We start from the raw sequence: 17175 nt of genomic DNA on the forward strand, positions 1-17175 counted from the left end.
TGACTACTGGGGCCACGCCCCTAACTAACACTAGTTTAATTTCTGTTTAATGTTATCTAATCACTGTGGACCCACATGTCAGAGTTGACCATGATGACGTGGATGTTGACCTGACCCCACCTGTCAGCGAGCTAAACAGCCCTGGGTCACTGACCAGTGGACCCCACTGGTCAGGTTTGACCTGGAGGCGCCCTGTTGACTTGCTGACGTCATGATGATGTCAGGCTGACGCAATAAGTATTTTCTGGAATTTAAATAATCTTAAATGATTTAATAATTTCAGAAAATAGCTAAAACTTCTATAAAACATAGAAAATTAACCGTAACTCCAAATTAAATAATTTATATATGAAAAATTATCAGAAAAATTCAAGGAATCCATCTGTACCATTTTCATGCATGTTAGAACAACTTATAGGTGCTGTTTAGCACAAATCAATTAAATGGCATTTGAATAATCACATATGGAGTTTAAATTTGAATCTTGTATTCAAACCAACTTCATTTAATCTGTTGCTAGTTGCATTAGCTCAAAACACATTCATTTTGCCATGTCATGATCATGCATCATATTGTGCATTGCATTGATTGTGTTCCTTTCTGTGTTGCCGGTATTTGTCCCCCCCTCGATAGACGTGATACCGAGGATGTGATCGTTGACACTGATGAAGACTCAATGTTATCTTCAGAAGTGCCAGGCAAGCAAAACCCCCTTGTTCATTCCGATACAATCCCACTCTCTCGCTCCTGCTCTCTTTTACTACATTAGGACAACAACGACATATCGTTACTTGCTGCGGTAGCTGAACCCCTTTATCCTTTGCATGACCTGTCATTCCACAGTAATTAGATGAAACCCACTAGCATGAGTAGGAGTTGTTTGAGCCCTGTTGTGCCTACTCATTCATGTTTTGTTGGTCATGCCTGCTATTGCTTAGAGTTGAGTCAGGTCTGATTCATCGGGGATGAATCAGAGGCGTGTGAACATGTCCTACTGTGTGTGAGCTAAGTGTGTGAACACGATTTGGTAAAGGTAGCGGTGAGAGGCCATGTAGGAGTACATGGTGGGTTGTCTCATTGCAGCCGTCCTCAGGAACTGAGTTCTGTGTTTGTGATCCATGACTCAGCTACTACCATACATTGGGCCCTGAAATATGACCCCGCTCGACTTCTTATTCACCCTCGTCCTCTGTCCAGGAGTTGCAAGTAGTTTCTGGTGTTTGTAGTATGCTGGAGGCCGTGGACAGCGCTGACCGTAGGGGTGGGCTGTGATGCGGTAGGCACGTGGCCGGGTAAACCGGGCACCCGTTTGGTGTCATGGAACCCTGTTCACATCGTTTGGGGCTGTGAGCGAAACTCCGGCCGGATCTCCTCATGGATGGAACCCGAATAGGCGATAAACCTGGACTAGAGACTTGAGTGTTTAGGTAGGTCGTGGTCTACACCCACGTCGGCTTTCGCTTGAAGTCTGCCGAGCACATGTCGTGTGCAGACGCTAAGTGGTGGAAACATGTATGAAGAGGTACACCCCTGCAGGGTTAACATCATCTATTCGAATAGCCGTGTCCGCGGAAAAGGACTTCTGGGTTGCTTATATCAGTTCATAGACAAGTGAAAGTGGATACCCTAAAATACGCAAGATAAGCGTGAGTGCTATGGATGGCGTTCTCGTAGGGAGACGGGAGCGGATCCATAGTGGTGTATTGATATGGTGAATATGTGGACTCGTGTGCGCCACCTCAAAAGAGTTACTTGCAGTCGTAGTTCAGGATAGCCACCGAGTCAAAGCTGGCTTGCTGCAGTTAAACCCCACCATCCCCTTTGTTGATAATGATGCATGTGTAGATAGATCTGATGTAAGTCTTGCTGGGTACATTTGTACTCACGTTTGCCTATTTTATGTTTTTGCAGAGAGACTTCAGTCTCACTAGTATTTCCGCGTGGTCTTCGACGTTTAGCTTGATACCTCAGCTACGATCTTGTGCCCCGGCAGGATCTGATAGATAGTCAGGCTTCTCAGCCTTTTTCATTTATAGATGTCTGTACTCAGACATGATAGCTTCCGCTTGTGTTTTGACTTGTATGCTCTGATTGTTGGGTCATGAGACCCATGTTTGTAATATCTCGCTCCTCGGAGCCTGTTGAATAAACTACTTGAGTCGTAGAGTCATTTTGTGATGCCATGTTGTATTGCACATATCGAGCATATTGTGTGTATGTTATTGAAATGCTTGGTATGTGTGGGATCTGACTACCTAGTTGTTTATCTTTAGTAGCCTCTCTTACCGGGAAATGTCTCCTAGTGTTACCGCTGAGCCATGGTAGCTTGCTACTGCTCTGGAACACTTAGGCTGGCCGGCATGTGTCCTTCTTCGTTCCTGTGTCTGTCCCTTCGGGGAAATGTCACGCTTTGAGTACCGGAGTCCTGTTAGCCCGCTACAGCCCGGTTTACCGGAGTCCTGCTAGCCCAGTGCTACAGCCCGGACCCACTTGCTGATGACCGACACGTTCGAAGCTGGGTCATGGATGCCTGTCCCTGTAAGTCTGTGCCACTTTGGGTTTACGCCGACGTGCCAAGAAGCTCCGCCTCGACCCCCTCTTCCTCCCCACCGATCCACAGCCCTCCGGAAGCCCTGCATCGCCGCCATCGCCGTCGTCTTCTACCTCGGACCCGCCGGCCATCTTCGTCAAATTCGCCGGTTCTGGACCGTCCCCGACCCTGCCGAGCATCTCTTCGTGACCGTGGTGAGCCCCCGGTCCTCTTCCCCCTAATCCCGCCTTCGTTTGTTTGCCATAGCCGCCGCCCCCTTGCTTACCGTAGCCGTCGCCGCGCGGGCTCGTCGCCGGCGAGGCCCCGGTGACCAAATGGCCCCGCGCGTGCGTCCGTTGCACTCGCAACGACCCGTGGAGCAACGCTAGCGTGGCAGCTAGCTCGTTTGCAAGCCGCAGCGCTAACCCCGCACCCACCCGAGCTCCGGCCGCCGCCTCGCTCGCCGCCGTTGCTGATTCCGACCACCTCAGCACCTCCCGCTGCTACCAAACGACGCGCCTCACCACGACGTGTCCGTAGAGATCAACCGCGGCTCAAACCGCTGTCTGTACGCGAAACCCGAGCAACTCCGGCGTGTTGCCGCCCCGGGTTTGGTCATCGCCGGCTGGTCTCCGGTGACGCCGACGTGGCCACTTAATTAGGGCGTAAACACCCCGCTAACCCAGGCCTTGGCCACTGACTGTGGGCCCCACGCCCTTAACTAACCACGGTTAACCCCTGTTTAGTTTAAGTTAACCACAGTGGCCCCACGCGTCAGTTTTGACCGCGCTGACGTGGCCGTTGACTGGGCCCACATGTCAGCGACACAAACCAGTCTAAGACACTGACGTGTGGACCCCACTGGCCAGGTTTGACCTGGACCAGCCACGTTGACCTGCTGACGTCACTAATACGTCATGCTGACGCAATAATTCCTTTCTGGAATTTAAATAATTCTTAAATGATTTATAAATTTCAGATAATAACCAAAACTTCTAAAATTCATAGAAAATTAACCGTCACTCCAAAATTAAATAAATTATATATGAAAAATTATCAGAAAAATTCAAGGAATCCATCTGTACCATTTTCATGCATGTTAGAACAACTTATAGCTGCTGTTTAGCACAAATCAATTAAAGAGCATTTAAATAATCACATATGGAGTTTGAATTTGAATCTTGGATTCAAACCAACTTCATTTAATCTGGTTTTAGTTGCATTAGCTCAAAACACATTCATTTTGCCATGTCATGATCATGCATCATATTGTGCATTGCATTGATTGTGTTCCTTTCTGTGTTGCCGGTATTTGTCCCCCCCTCGATAGACGTGATACCGAGGATGTGATCGTTGACACTGATGAAGACTCAATGTTATCTTCAGAAGTGCCAGGCAAGCAAAACCCCCTTGTTCATTCCGATACAATCCTACTCTCTCGCTCCTGCTCTCTTTTACTGCATTAGGACAACATCGATTCATCTGTTACTTGCTGCGGTAGCTGAACCCCTTTATCCTCTGCATGACCTGTCATTCCACAGTAATTAGATGAAACCCACTAGCATGAGTAGGAGTTGTTTGAGCCCTGTTGTGCCTACTCATTCATGTTTGTTTGTCATGCCTGCTACTGCTTAGAGTTGAGTCAGGTCTGATTCATCGGGGATGAATCAGAGGCGTGTGAACATGTCCTACTATGTGTGAGCTAAGTGTGTGAACATGATTTGGTAAAAGGTGTCGGTGAGAGGCCATGTAGGAGTACATGGTGGGTTGTCTCATTGAAGCCATCCTCAGGAACTGAGTTCTGTGTTTGTGATCCATGATTCAGCTACTACCATACATTGGGCCCTGAAATATGACCCCGCTCGACTTCTTAATCACCCTTGTCCTCTGTCCAGGAGTTGCAAGTAGTTTCTGGTGTTTGTAGTATGCTGGAGGCCGTGGACAGCGTGCTACCTAGTCCTTATTTCCTGGTGCACTTTTTGGTTGATGAGTTAGGATTTTGTCAAGTCCTCGCTCATTTGATCATATCATCTTGCCCTGAAAAGCAAGATTGTTCTCGAGCTTAGTAACATATCGGTGGTTCGTGATTTCCGAAGATCTTCTCGGAAGTATTACCAGGTTGTCACCTGACCGCTATGTTGAGCTCGTGATCAAGTTGGTTTCTTGTGAACCACCCTCTCTCCAAAATCGGTGTTAGATATCCCTGAGCTAGTTGGTTAAGCTAAACAACAACTTGGAGAGTTGGAGGATAATCACATCCCTGGTCCTGTTATGCACTAGGCTAGCTTCATGTGTGCATCATGTCTATATTTCTGAAACTTGAACTGAGGAATTTTGGAAGCCTCAAAAAAAACCCTAAATAAAAGAGGGGCAAAAACCCTAGAAATCTCATTCATTGCTCCAAAAATGCCTTTTTAAATGTTTGATAATTTTTGGTAAGGGTTCTGGTCCCAACCAAAATATTGAACATTTTTAAGGAATTATATTTGGGACTTTGGATTTAATTCATTAGCTATTTGAATTTGAATTATATTCATATAATTAGAATATAATTTCAAATACCCCCTGAAATATTTTATAAGCTTTTGGAAAAGTCCATCTAGCAATATAAAATATTCAGAGGAGCTTTTGGCATTGTTTGAATTATTTTTAATTTCAAAACAGTGGCAAAAGAATTAAATAAAAATAAAACAAACAGAAAAATAAAACAGAGCAGAAGACTTACCTGGCGCTTACCTGTCCAGCCCAGCCGGCCCAGCTCCCCCACCTGGCCGGCCCAGCCCACCTCCTCCCCTTTGTCATCTTCCTCCCCTCGCACCGAAGCAGCTCGGTGGCGAGCGCCGATGCCGCCTCGGCCACCTCCTGCCTCCCTGCTTGCCTCCGCTACTCCCTGGAGACGCCACGCGGCTCCCTCAGGCCTCTCTCAACTCCCTCCCGTGCTCATCCCCTTCTCCTGCTCTCCCTCTCGCTCCGCACCTCGGACCCGAACGGAGCCGTCGCCACCCACGCCGTTCGCCGCGGCCACCATCCCCCTCTCGCCTCCCCGACGCCTCCCAGAGCTCCGCAGTGCCTCCCTCGACCTCCTCGACGTCTCACGCGACCAGAAGGGCCCCGAGCAGCCGCCATCGTCATCATCTCCAAGCTTCGGCCCCGGTGCCGTCTCCGTCGAATTCGGCCACTCCGGCGCGCCCCCGAGCCCACTGACCCTCCCTACAGCTCCGCGGTGAGCCTCCGTGCAGAACCCCTCTCTCTCCCCTCGCGTTTGCGAGCTCTAGGCCATAGCTCCGTCGCGGCCGAACTCCGGCCGCCGCTGACCATGTCGCCGCCGTCACTGCAGCCAGTAAGGCTCGAAACCGAGCACGGCACCGTGCTCCTAGCATCTTCAGGAGCCCGGTGAGCCCCTTAGCCATCCCTCCCGTTCTCTGTGGCCTCGCCCCGCTCGAACCCGTAGCTCCGGCCGCCGCCAAACACGTCGCCGGCGCCTTTTCCGGCGTCCCCGAACCCAACTACCTGCACCACTCGCCGCGGGCCACTCCCAGCTATCCATAGCGCCCAACGGCGCCCCGAACGGTGCCCTGTACGTGAAACCCGCACCTGCACCGCCGCGTTTAGCCTCGCCGGCGGCTAAACACCGGTGAGTTGACCCCGCCGACCAGGACGTTTGACCTTTGACCCCCCCTGGGTCCATGACAGGTGGGCCCCCGCCATCAGGTGATTAGCTTAAGCTAATCACCACCTAATCTAACCCCAGAGCCACTGACATGTGGGCCCTAGTGCCCTAATCTTTAATTAAATTAAACTAACCCCCCCAGTCTAACCTGTGTCACTGACGTGTGGCCCCCACACGTCAGGTTTGACCCTGACCGACCCCTGTTGACTTGCTGACGTCATGCCAACGTCATGCTGACGCAGTAATGTTTTCTGGATTTAATTTAATTCTGAAATTCCAGAAAATGCCTAAAACTTCAATAAATCATAGAAAATTAACCGTAACTCCAAATTAAATAATTTATATATGAAAAATTATCAGAAAAATTCAAGGAATCCATCTGTACCATTTTCATGCATGTTAGAACAATTTATAGCTGCTGTTTAGCACAAATCATATAAAGGGCATTTATTTAATCACATATGGAGTTTGAATTTGAATTTTATATTCAAACCAACTTCATTTAATCTGTTGCTAGTTGCATTAGCTCAAAACACATTCATATTGCCATGTCATGAGCATGCATGATATTGTGCATTGCATTGATTGTGTTCCCTTCTGTGTTGCCGGTATTTGTCCCCTCTCGATAGACGTGATACCGATGATGTGATCGTTGACACTGATGAAGACTCAATGTTATCTTCAGAAGTGCCAGGCAAGCAAAACCCCCTTGTTCATTCCGATACAATCCCACTCTCTCGCTCCTGCTCTCTTTTACTGCATTAGGACAACAACGACATATCGTTACTTGCTGCGGTAGCTGAACCCCTTTATCCTTTGCATGACCTGTCATTCCACAGTAATTAGATGAAACCCACTAGCATGAGTAGGAGTTGTTTGAGCCCTGTTGTGCCTACTCATTCATGTTTTGTTTGTCATGCCTGCTATTGCTTAGAGTTGAGTCAGGTCTGATTCATCGGGGATGAATCAGAGGCGTGTGAACATGTCCTACTGTGTGTGAGCTAAGTGTGTGAACACGATTTGGTAAAGGTAGCGGTGAGAGGCCATGTAGGAGTACATGGTGGGTTGTCTCATTGCAGCCGTCCTCAGGAACTGAGTTCTGTGTTTGTGATCCATGACTCAGCTACTACCATACATTGGGCCCTGAAATATGACCCCGCTCGACTTCTTATTCACCCTCGTCCTCTGTCCAGGAGTTGCAAGTAGTTTCTGGTGTTTGTAGTATGCTGGAGGCTGTGGACAGCGCTGACCGTAGGGGTGGGCTGTGATGCGGTAGGCACGTGGCCGGGTGTACCGGATGCCCATTTGGTATCTCGGGAACTCTGTTCACATCGTTTGGGGCTGTGAGCGAAACTCCGGCCGGATCTCCTCATGGATGGAACCCGAATAGGCGATAAACCTGGACTAGAGACTTGAGTGTTTAGGTAGGTCGTGGTCTACACCCACGTCGGCTTTCGTTTGAAGTCTGCCGAGCACATGTCGTGTGCAGACGCTAAGTGGTGGAAACATGTATGAAGAAGTACACCCCTGCAGGGTTAACATCATCTATTCGAATAGCCGTGTCCGCGGTAAAGGACTTCTGGGTTGCTTATATCAGTTCATAGACAAGTGAAAGTGGATACTCTAAAATACGCAAGATAAGCGTGAGTGCTATGGATGGCGTTCTCGTAGGGAGACGGGAGCGGATCCATAGTGGTGTATTGATATGGTGAATATGTGGACTCGTGTGCGCCACCTCAAAAGAGTTACATTGCAGTCGTAGTTCAGGATAGCCACCGAATCAAAGCTGGCTTGCTGCAGTTAAACCCCACCATCCCTTTGTTGATAATGATGCATATGTAGTTAGCTCTGATGTAAGTCTTGCTGGGTACATTTGTACTCACGTTTGCCTATTTTATGTTTTTGCAGAGAGACTTCGGTCTCACTAGTAGTTTCGCGTGGACTTCGACGTTTAGCTTGTTACCTCAGCTACGATCTTGAGCCCTCGGCAGGATCTGGTAGATAGTCAGGCTTCTCAGCCTTTTTCATTTTTAGATGTCTGTACTCAGACATGATAGCTTCCGCTTGTGTTTTGACTTGTATGCTCTGAATGTTGGGTCGTGAGACCCCTGTTTGTAATATCTCGCTCCTCGGAGCCTATTGAATAAATACTTGAGTCGTAGAGTCATTTTGTGATGCCATGTTGTATTGCACATATCGAGCATATTGTGTGTATGCTATTGAAATGCTTGGTATGTGTGGGATCTGACCATCTAGTTGTTTATCCTTAGTAGCCTCTCTTACCGGGAAATGTCTCCTAGTGTTTCACTGAGCCATGGTAGCTTGCTACTGCTCCGGAACACTTAGGCTGGCCGGCATGTGTCCTTCTTCGTTCCTGTGTCTGTCCCTTCGGGGAAATGTCACGCGATGAATATCGGAGTCCTGTTAGCCCGCTACAGCCCGGTTCACCGGAGTCCTGCTAGCCCAGTGCTACAGCCTGGATTCACTCGCTGATGACCGACACGTTCGATGTTGGGTCATGGATGCATGTCCCTGTAAGTCTGTGCCACTTTGGGTTTACGACTAGCCATGTCAGCCCGGGCTCCTTATCATATGGATGCTAGCGACACTGTCATATACGTGTGCCAAAAGGCGCAAACGGTCCCGGGCAAAGGTAAGGCGACACCCGTGGGAATACCATGCGTGAGGCCGCAAAGTGATATGAGGTGTTACATGCTAGATCGATGTGGCATTGAGTCGGGGTCCTGACAGTCTCCGGCCCGCCCAGGATGAAAAGCCCATTTTCTGTCATGATTTTTTTTCATAGAAGTAGGAGCCCACCACATCTATGATGATACTGGGTTTTGTCACAATTATCGTCATAGAAGTGTCATATGTATGACAGAATTTTTTTTCGTTCGGCCCAAAATGTCACGGATGTGTCTTTTTTTGTAGTGTAGGGTCGTGTCGAAGTCCTTCTTCCACCTCCGCGTCGCTTCCACTCTGTCGCTCCCATGGCCGACGCTCGCCGTGTTCGTGCTGAGCGCCGGGCCGCTCGTGTCTCCCAGACGGCACTTGTGGGCAACGATGCTCCTTGTCGCTCTGCTTCCCTCGCGGCCAACGCCGCCACCAGTCCTGTGGATCATGAGCAGCTGGACACATCGTTGCCGCCTTTCATGCGGCGTGATGGCCGCACTGCTACTCTGTCCCCTACTCCAACCATGGTCTCGTCCTCTCATGCTCGCCGGGGGCCGCAGAACACGCAGGTTGCGCTGCTCATGGCACGCGAACTCCTGCGTTATTGTCCCGTCAACGACCTCTACAAAGACTGGCTGGGCCACATCACCGAGCTCACTAGTGCCGTTAGAGAGGACCCTGCGCTGTCTCGCTCGCTGCCTCCCCCGACTTCCCAGGCGGGTGCTACCTCTTGAGCACTGCGTTGGTTTTCCCTTGAAGAGGAAAGGGTGAGGCAGCAAACTAGCGTAAGTATTTCCCTTTGTTTTCAAGAACCAAGGTATCTATCCAGTAGGAGGCTCCACAGAAGTCCCTCGTATCTACACAAACAAACAACAACCTCGCAACTAACGCGATAAAGGGGTTGTCAATCCCTTCACGTTAACTTGCAAAAGTGAGATCTGATAGAGATAAAAAGATAAGATAAATATTTTTGGTATTTTTATGATATAGATTGAAAAGTAAAGATGCAAATAAAGATAGATGGGAAACTTATATGATAAAAGATAGACCCAGGGGCCATAGGTTTCACTAGTGGCTTCTCTCAAGATAGCATAAGTATTACGGTGGGTGAACAAATTATTGTCGAGCAATTGATAGAAAAGTGCATAGTTATGAGAATATCTAGGCATGATCATGTATATAGGCATCACGTCCGTGACAAGTAGACCGACTCCTGTCTGCATCTACTACTATTACTCCACACATCGACCAACTCCTTCCTGCATCTAGAGTATTAAGTTCATGAAGAACAGAGTAACGCATTAAGAAAGATGACATGATGTAGAGGGATAAACTCAACCAATATGATATAAACCCCATCTTTTTATCCTCGATGCCAACAATACAATACGTGCCTTGCTGCCCTACTGTCATTGGGAAAGGACACCGCAAGATTGAACCCAAAGATAAGCATTATGCTATTGTAAGAAAGATCAATCTAGTAGGCCAAACCAAACTAGTAATTCGAAGAGACTTGCAAAGATAACCAATCATACATAAAAGAATACAAGGGAGATTCGAATATTTCTCATAGATAAACTTGATCATAAACCCACAATTCATCGGATCTCGACAAACACACTGCAAAAAGAGTTACATCGAATAGATCTCCAAGAAGATCGAGGAGAACTTTGTATTGAGATTCAAAGAGAGAGAAGAAGCCATCTACCTAATAACTTTGGACCCGAAGGTCTGTGGTAAACTACTCACAACTCATCGGAGAGGCTATGGTGTTGATGTAGAAGCCCTCCGTGGTCCATTCCCCCTCCGGCGGAGCGCCAGCAAAGGCTCCAAGATGGGATCTCACGGATACAGAAGGTTGTGGCGGTGGAAATAGTTTTTCGTGCTTCTCCTGGATGTTTTTGGGGTACGTAGATATATATAGGAGAAGAAGGTAGGTCAGGGGAGCCACGAGGGGCCCACGAGGGCGGGGGGCGTGCCCTCCTGCCTTGTGTCTGCCTCAGCTGCTTCTTAACGTCCACTCCAAGTCTCCTGGATTGCGTTTATTCCAAGAAGATCGCTCCCGAAGGTTTCATTCCGTTTCGACTTTGTTTGATATTCCTTTTCTTCGAAACACTGAAATAGGCAAAAAAATAGCAATTCGGGCTGGCCCTCCGGTTAGTAGGTTAGTCCCAAAAATGATATAAAAGTGTAAAGTAAAGCCCATAAACATCCAAAACAGGTAATATAATAACATGGAACAATCACAAATTATAGATACGTTGGAGACGTATCAAGCATCCCCAAGCTTAATTCCTGCTTTTCCTCAAGTAGGTAAATGATAAAAACATAATTTTTGATGTGGAATGCTACCTAGCATAATTTTCAATGGAATTTTCTTTATTGTGGCATGAATGTTAAGATCCAAATGATTCAAGACAAAAGTTCATATTGACATAAGAAATAGTAATACTTCAAGCATACTAACAAAGCAATCATGTATTCTCAAAATATCATGGCTAAAGAAAGTTATCCCTACAAAATCATATAGTGTGGCTATGCTCTATCTTCATCACACAAATTATTTAATCATGAACAACCCCGATGACAAGCCAAGCAATTGTTTCATACTTTAGGATTTTCAAACTTTTTCAACTTTCACGCAATACATGAGCGTGAGCCATGGACATAGCACTATATGTGGAATAGAATGGTGGTTGTGGAGAAGACAAAGAAAGAGAAGATAATCTCACATCAACTAGGCGTATCAACGGGCTACGGAGATGCCAATTAATAGATATCAATGTGAGGGAGTAGGGATTTCCATGCAACAGATGCACTAGAGCTATAAATGTATGAAAGCTCAACAAAAGAAACTAAGTGGGTGTGCATCCAACTTGCTTGCTCACAAAGACCTAGGGCATTTTGAGGAAGCCCATCACTGGAATATACAAGCCAAGTTCTATAATAAAAAATTCCCACTAGTATATGAAAGTGACAACATAGGAGACTCTCTATCATGAAGATCATGGTGCTATTTTGAAGCACATGTGGAAAAACGATAGTAACATTGTCCCTTCTCTCTTTTTCTCTCATTTTTTTGGTGGGCTTCTTTGGCCTCTCTTTTTTATTGGGCTTCTTTGGCCTCTCTTTTTTTGTAAAGTCCGAAGTCTCATCCCGACTTGTGGGGGAATCATAGTCTCCATCATCCTTTCCTCACTTGGGACAATGCTCTAATAATGAAGATCATCACACTTTTATTGATTTACAACTCAATACTTAGAACAAAATATGACTCTATGTGTATGCCTCCGGCGGTGTACCGGGATATGCAATGAACCAAGAGTGACATGTATGAAAAATTATGGAGAGTGGCCTTGCCACAAATATGATGTCAACTACATGATCATGCAAAATCAATATGGCAATGATGGAGCGTGTCATAATAAACGGAACGGTGGAAAGTTGCATGTCAATATATCTCGGAACGGCTATGAAAATGCCATAATAGGTAGGTATGGTGGCTATTTTGAGGAAGGTATATGGTGGGTGTATGGTACCAGCGAAAGTTGCACGGCACAAGAGAGGCTAGCAATGGTGGAAGGATGGGAGTGCGTATGATCCATGGACTCAACATTAGTCATGAAGAACTCATATACTTATTGCAAAAATCTATTAGTTATCAAAACAAAGTACTATGCGCATGCTCCTAGCGGGATAGATTGGTAGGAAAAGACCATTGCTCATCCCCGACCGCCACTCATAAGGAAGACAATCAATAAATAAATCATGCTCCAACTTCATCACATAACGGTTCACCATACGTGCATGCTACAGGAACCACAAACTTCAACACAAGTATTCCTTAAATTCACAATTACGCAACTAGCATGACTCTAATATTACCATCCTCATATCTCAAAACAATTATCAAGCATCAAATTGATCATAGCATCCAATTCAGTTTCTATGATAGTTTTTATTATACCCAACTTGGATGCCCATCATTCTAGGACCAATTTTTTAACCATAGCAAATACCATGCTGTTCTAAAAGACTCTCAAAATAATATAAGTGAAGCATGAGAGATCAATAACTTCTACAAAATTAAGCCACTGCCGTGCTCTAAAAAGATATAAGTGAAGCACTAGAGAAAAATTGTCTAGCTCAAAAGACATAAGTAAAGCACATAGAGTATTCTAATAAATTCCAAATCATGTGTGTCTCTCCCAAAAGCTGTGTACAGCAAGTATGATTGTGTTAAACTAAAAATTAAAGACTCATATCTTACAAGACGCTCGAAGCAAAACACATATCATGTGGTGAATAAAAATATAGCTCCAAGTAAGGTTATCGATAAACGAAGACGAAAGAGGGGATGCCTCCTGGGGCATCCCCAAGCTTAGGCTTTTGGTTGTCCTTGGATTGTCTTGGGGTGCCATGGGCATCCCCAAGCTTAGGCTCTTGCCACTCCTTATTCCATAGTCCATCAAATCTTTACCCAAAACTTGAAAACTTCACAACACAAAACTCAACAGGAAATCTCATGAGCTATGTTAGTGCAAGAAAAAAACACCACTTAAGGTACTGTAATGAACTAATTCTTTATTTATATTGGTGTTAAACCTACTGTATTCCAACTTCTCTATGGTTCATACCCCCCGATACTAGCCATACATGCATCAAAATAAGCAAACAACACACGAAAAATAGAATCTCTCAAAAACAGAACAGTCTTTAGCAATCTGTAACTTTAGAATACTTCTGGAACTCTAAACATCCTACCAAAATAGGAAGTCCTAGGGAATTTGTATATTGATCTACTGCAAAAATAATCAACTAAAAGCACATTTCTGTGATTTATTAAAATTATTCTCGTGCGTGCAAAAGTTTCTGTTTTTCAGCAAGATCAAATTAACTATCACCCAAGATGATCCTATAGGTTCTACTTGGCACAAACACTAATTAAAACATAAAGCCACATATAAACAGAAGCTAGATGAGTTATTTATTACTAAACAGAAGCAAAAAGCAAAAAAATAAAATTGGGTTGCCTTCCAACAAGCGCTATCGTTTAACGCCACTAGCTCGGCATAAAAGCGAGGATAGATCTAAGCATTGCCATCTTTGGTATTCAATTCATAGGTGGCTCTCATAATAGATTCATAAGGTAACTTAATTTTCTTTCTAGGAAAGTGTTCCATGCCTTTCCTTAATGGAAATTGGAATCTAATAGTCCCTTCCTTCATATCAATAATTGCACCAATCGTTCTAAGGAAAGGTCTACCAAGAATAATAGGACATGAAAGATTGCAATCTATATCAAGAACGATAAAATCTATGGGCACATAATTCCTATTTGCAATAGTAAGAACATCATTAATCCTTCCCATAGGTTTCTTAATAGTGGAATCTGCAAGGTGCAAGTTTAAAGAGAAATCATCAAAATCACGGAAACCTAGCACATCACATAAAGTTTTTGGAATCGTGGAAACACTGGCACCCAAATCACACAAAGCATAGCATTCATGATCTTTAATTTTAATTTTAATAGTAGGTTCCCACTCATCATAAAGTTTTTCTAGGGATAGAAACTTCCAACTCAAGTTTTTCCTCATAAGATTGCATCAAAGCATCAACGATATGTTTGGTAAAAGCCTTATTTTGACTATAAGCATGAGGAGAATTCAACACGGATTGCAACAAGGAGATACAATCTATTAAAGAACGATTATCATGATTAAATTCCTTGAAATCCATAATAGTGGGTTCATTGTTATGTAAAGTTTTGACCTCTCCAATCCCACTTTTACCAATTTTAGCATCAAGATCTAAAAACTCAAAATCATTGGGACGCCTTTTAACTAAAGTTGACTCATATCCAGTCCCATCATTATCAAGATTCATATTGCAAAACAAAGATTTAATAGGAGACACATCAATCTCTTTTAGATCTTCATCATTATTTTCCCTTAACCCTTCTGGTTTGGCATCCATCTTATTAACTAAGGTGGCTTGCTTATCAGAAATTTGAGCTATTGATTTTTCAAGACGAGCAATCTTAGAATTCAAACCATAAAATTCCTTAGACATATCATCAAGCTCTTTATTCATATACCCCATAAAGCTTTTTTGTTCTTTAAGCTCATTTCTAAAGAAATTATTGTGCTCAAATTGTAAATTCATAAAGCTTCTAACATTTAATTCAATCTCTTCTAATCTTTTAAGATGAACATCAGTGTTCTTAGGCAAAGCCATAAGGGAAAATAGGCACACAAAAGGCAAGCGAAAGAGAGAGGCGAACGGGAAAGAGAGGGCAAATAAAACGGCAAGGGTGAAGTGGGGGAGAGGAAAACGAGAGGCAAATGGCAAATAATGTAATGCGAGGGAGATAAGTTTGTGATGGGTACTTGGTATGTCTTGACTTGAGTGAAGACCTCCCCGGCAACGGCGCCAGAAATCCTTCTTGCTACCTCTTGAGCACTGCCTTGGTTTTCCCTTGAAGAGGAAAGGGTGATGCAGCAAAGTAGCGTAAGTATTTGCCTCAGTTTTTGAGAACCAAGGTATCAATCCATAGGAGGCTCCACAGAAGTCCCTCGTATCTACACAAACAAACAAGAACCTCGCAACCAACGCGATAAAGGGTTGTCAATCCCTTCACGTTAACTTGCGAAAGTGAGATCTGATAGAGATAAAAAGATAAGATAAATATTTTTGGTATTTTATGATATAGATTGAAAAGTAAAGATGCAAATAAAGATAGATGGGAAACTTATATGATAAAATATAGACCCGGGGGCCATAGGTTTCACTAGTGGCTTCTCTCAAGATAGCATAAGTATTACGGTGGGTGAACAAATTACTGTCGAGCAATTGATAGAAAAGTGCATAGTTATGAGAATATCTATGCATGATCATGTATATAGGCATCACGTCCTTGACAAGTAGACCGACTCCTGCCTGCATCTACTACTATTACTCCACACATCGACCGACTCCTGCCTGCATCTACTACTATTACTGCACACATCGACCGACTCCTGCCTGCATCTAGAGTATTAAGTTCATGAAGAACAGAGTAATGCATTAAGAAATATGACATAATGTAGATGGATAAACTCAACCAATATGATATAAACCCCATCTTTTTATCCTCGATGGCAACAATACAATACGTGCCTTGCTGCCCCTTCTGTCACTGGGAAAGGACACCACAAGATTGAACCCAAAGCTAAGCACTTCTCCTATTGCAACAAAGATCAATCTAGTAGGCCAAACCAAACTGATAATTCGAAGAGACTTGCATAGATAACCAATCATACATACAATAATACAGAGGAGATTCGAATATTTCTCATAGATAAACTTGATCATAAACCCACAATTCATCGGATCTCGACAAACACACCGCAAAAAGAGTTACATCGAATAGATCTCCAATAAGATCGAGGAGAACTTTGTATTGAGATTCAAAGAGAGAGAAGAAGCCATCTAGCTAATAACTATGGACCCGAAGGTCTGTGGTAAACTACTCACAACTCATCGGAGAGGCTATGGTGTTGAAATAGAAGCCCTCCATGGTCGATTCCCCCTCCGGCGGAGCGCCGGCGAAGGATCCAAGATGGGATCTTGCGGATACAGAAGGTTGCGGTGGTGGAAATAGTTTTTCGTGGTGCTCCTGGATGTTTTCGGGGTACGTAGATATATATAAGCAAAGGAGGTAGGTTAGGGGAGCCACGAGGGGCCCACGAAGGTGGGGGGCGTGCCCACCCCCCTAGGGCGCGCCCTCCTACCTCATGGCCGCCTCGGCTGCTTCTTGACGTCCACTCCAAGTGTCCTGGATTGCATTTGTTCCAAAAAGATTGCTCCCGAAGGTTTCATTCCGTTTGGACTCTGTTTGATATTCCTTTTCTTCGAAACACTGAAATAGGCAAAAAACAGCAATTCGGGCTGGGGCTCTGGTTAGTAGGTTAGTCCAAAAAATGATATAGAAGTGTAAAGTAAAGCCCATGAACATCCAAAACAGGTAATATAATAGCATGGAACAATAAAAAATTATAGATATGTTGGAGACGTATCAGCAGGCGATGTGGCCCACGGCGCACCTCCTCCTCCTCCTCGGTGTGACGTCGATCTCGAGCCCCAGCGTGATGCACCCCGACGCGACCCGCCACGTAGGGTGCCGGCGCGCGATGAGGCAAGCTGGCAGGTGGTGCAGCGGCCATTGGTTGCTGCACGCGCGCTCTCGACGCCTCAGCGCCAGCACCAAGACCTCGCGCCATCGGAGCCTGTGGCGCGTGGGCGTCAAGACCAAGCTCCC

Source organism: Triticum dicoccoides, chromosome 2B (assembly GCF_002162155.2).
Source record: "Triticum dicoccoides isolate Atlit2015 ecotype Zavitan chromosome 2B, WEW_v2.0, whole genome shotgun sequence".
NCBI lineage: Eukaryota > Viridiplantae > Streptophyta > Magnoliopsida > Poales > Poaceae > Triticum > Triticum dicoccoides.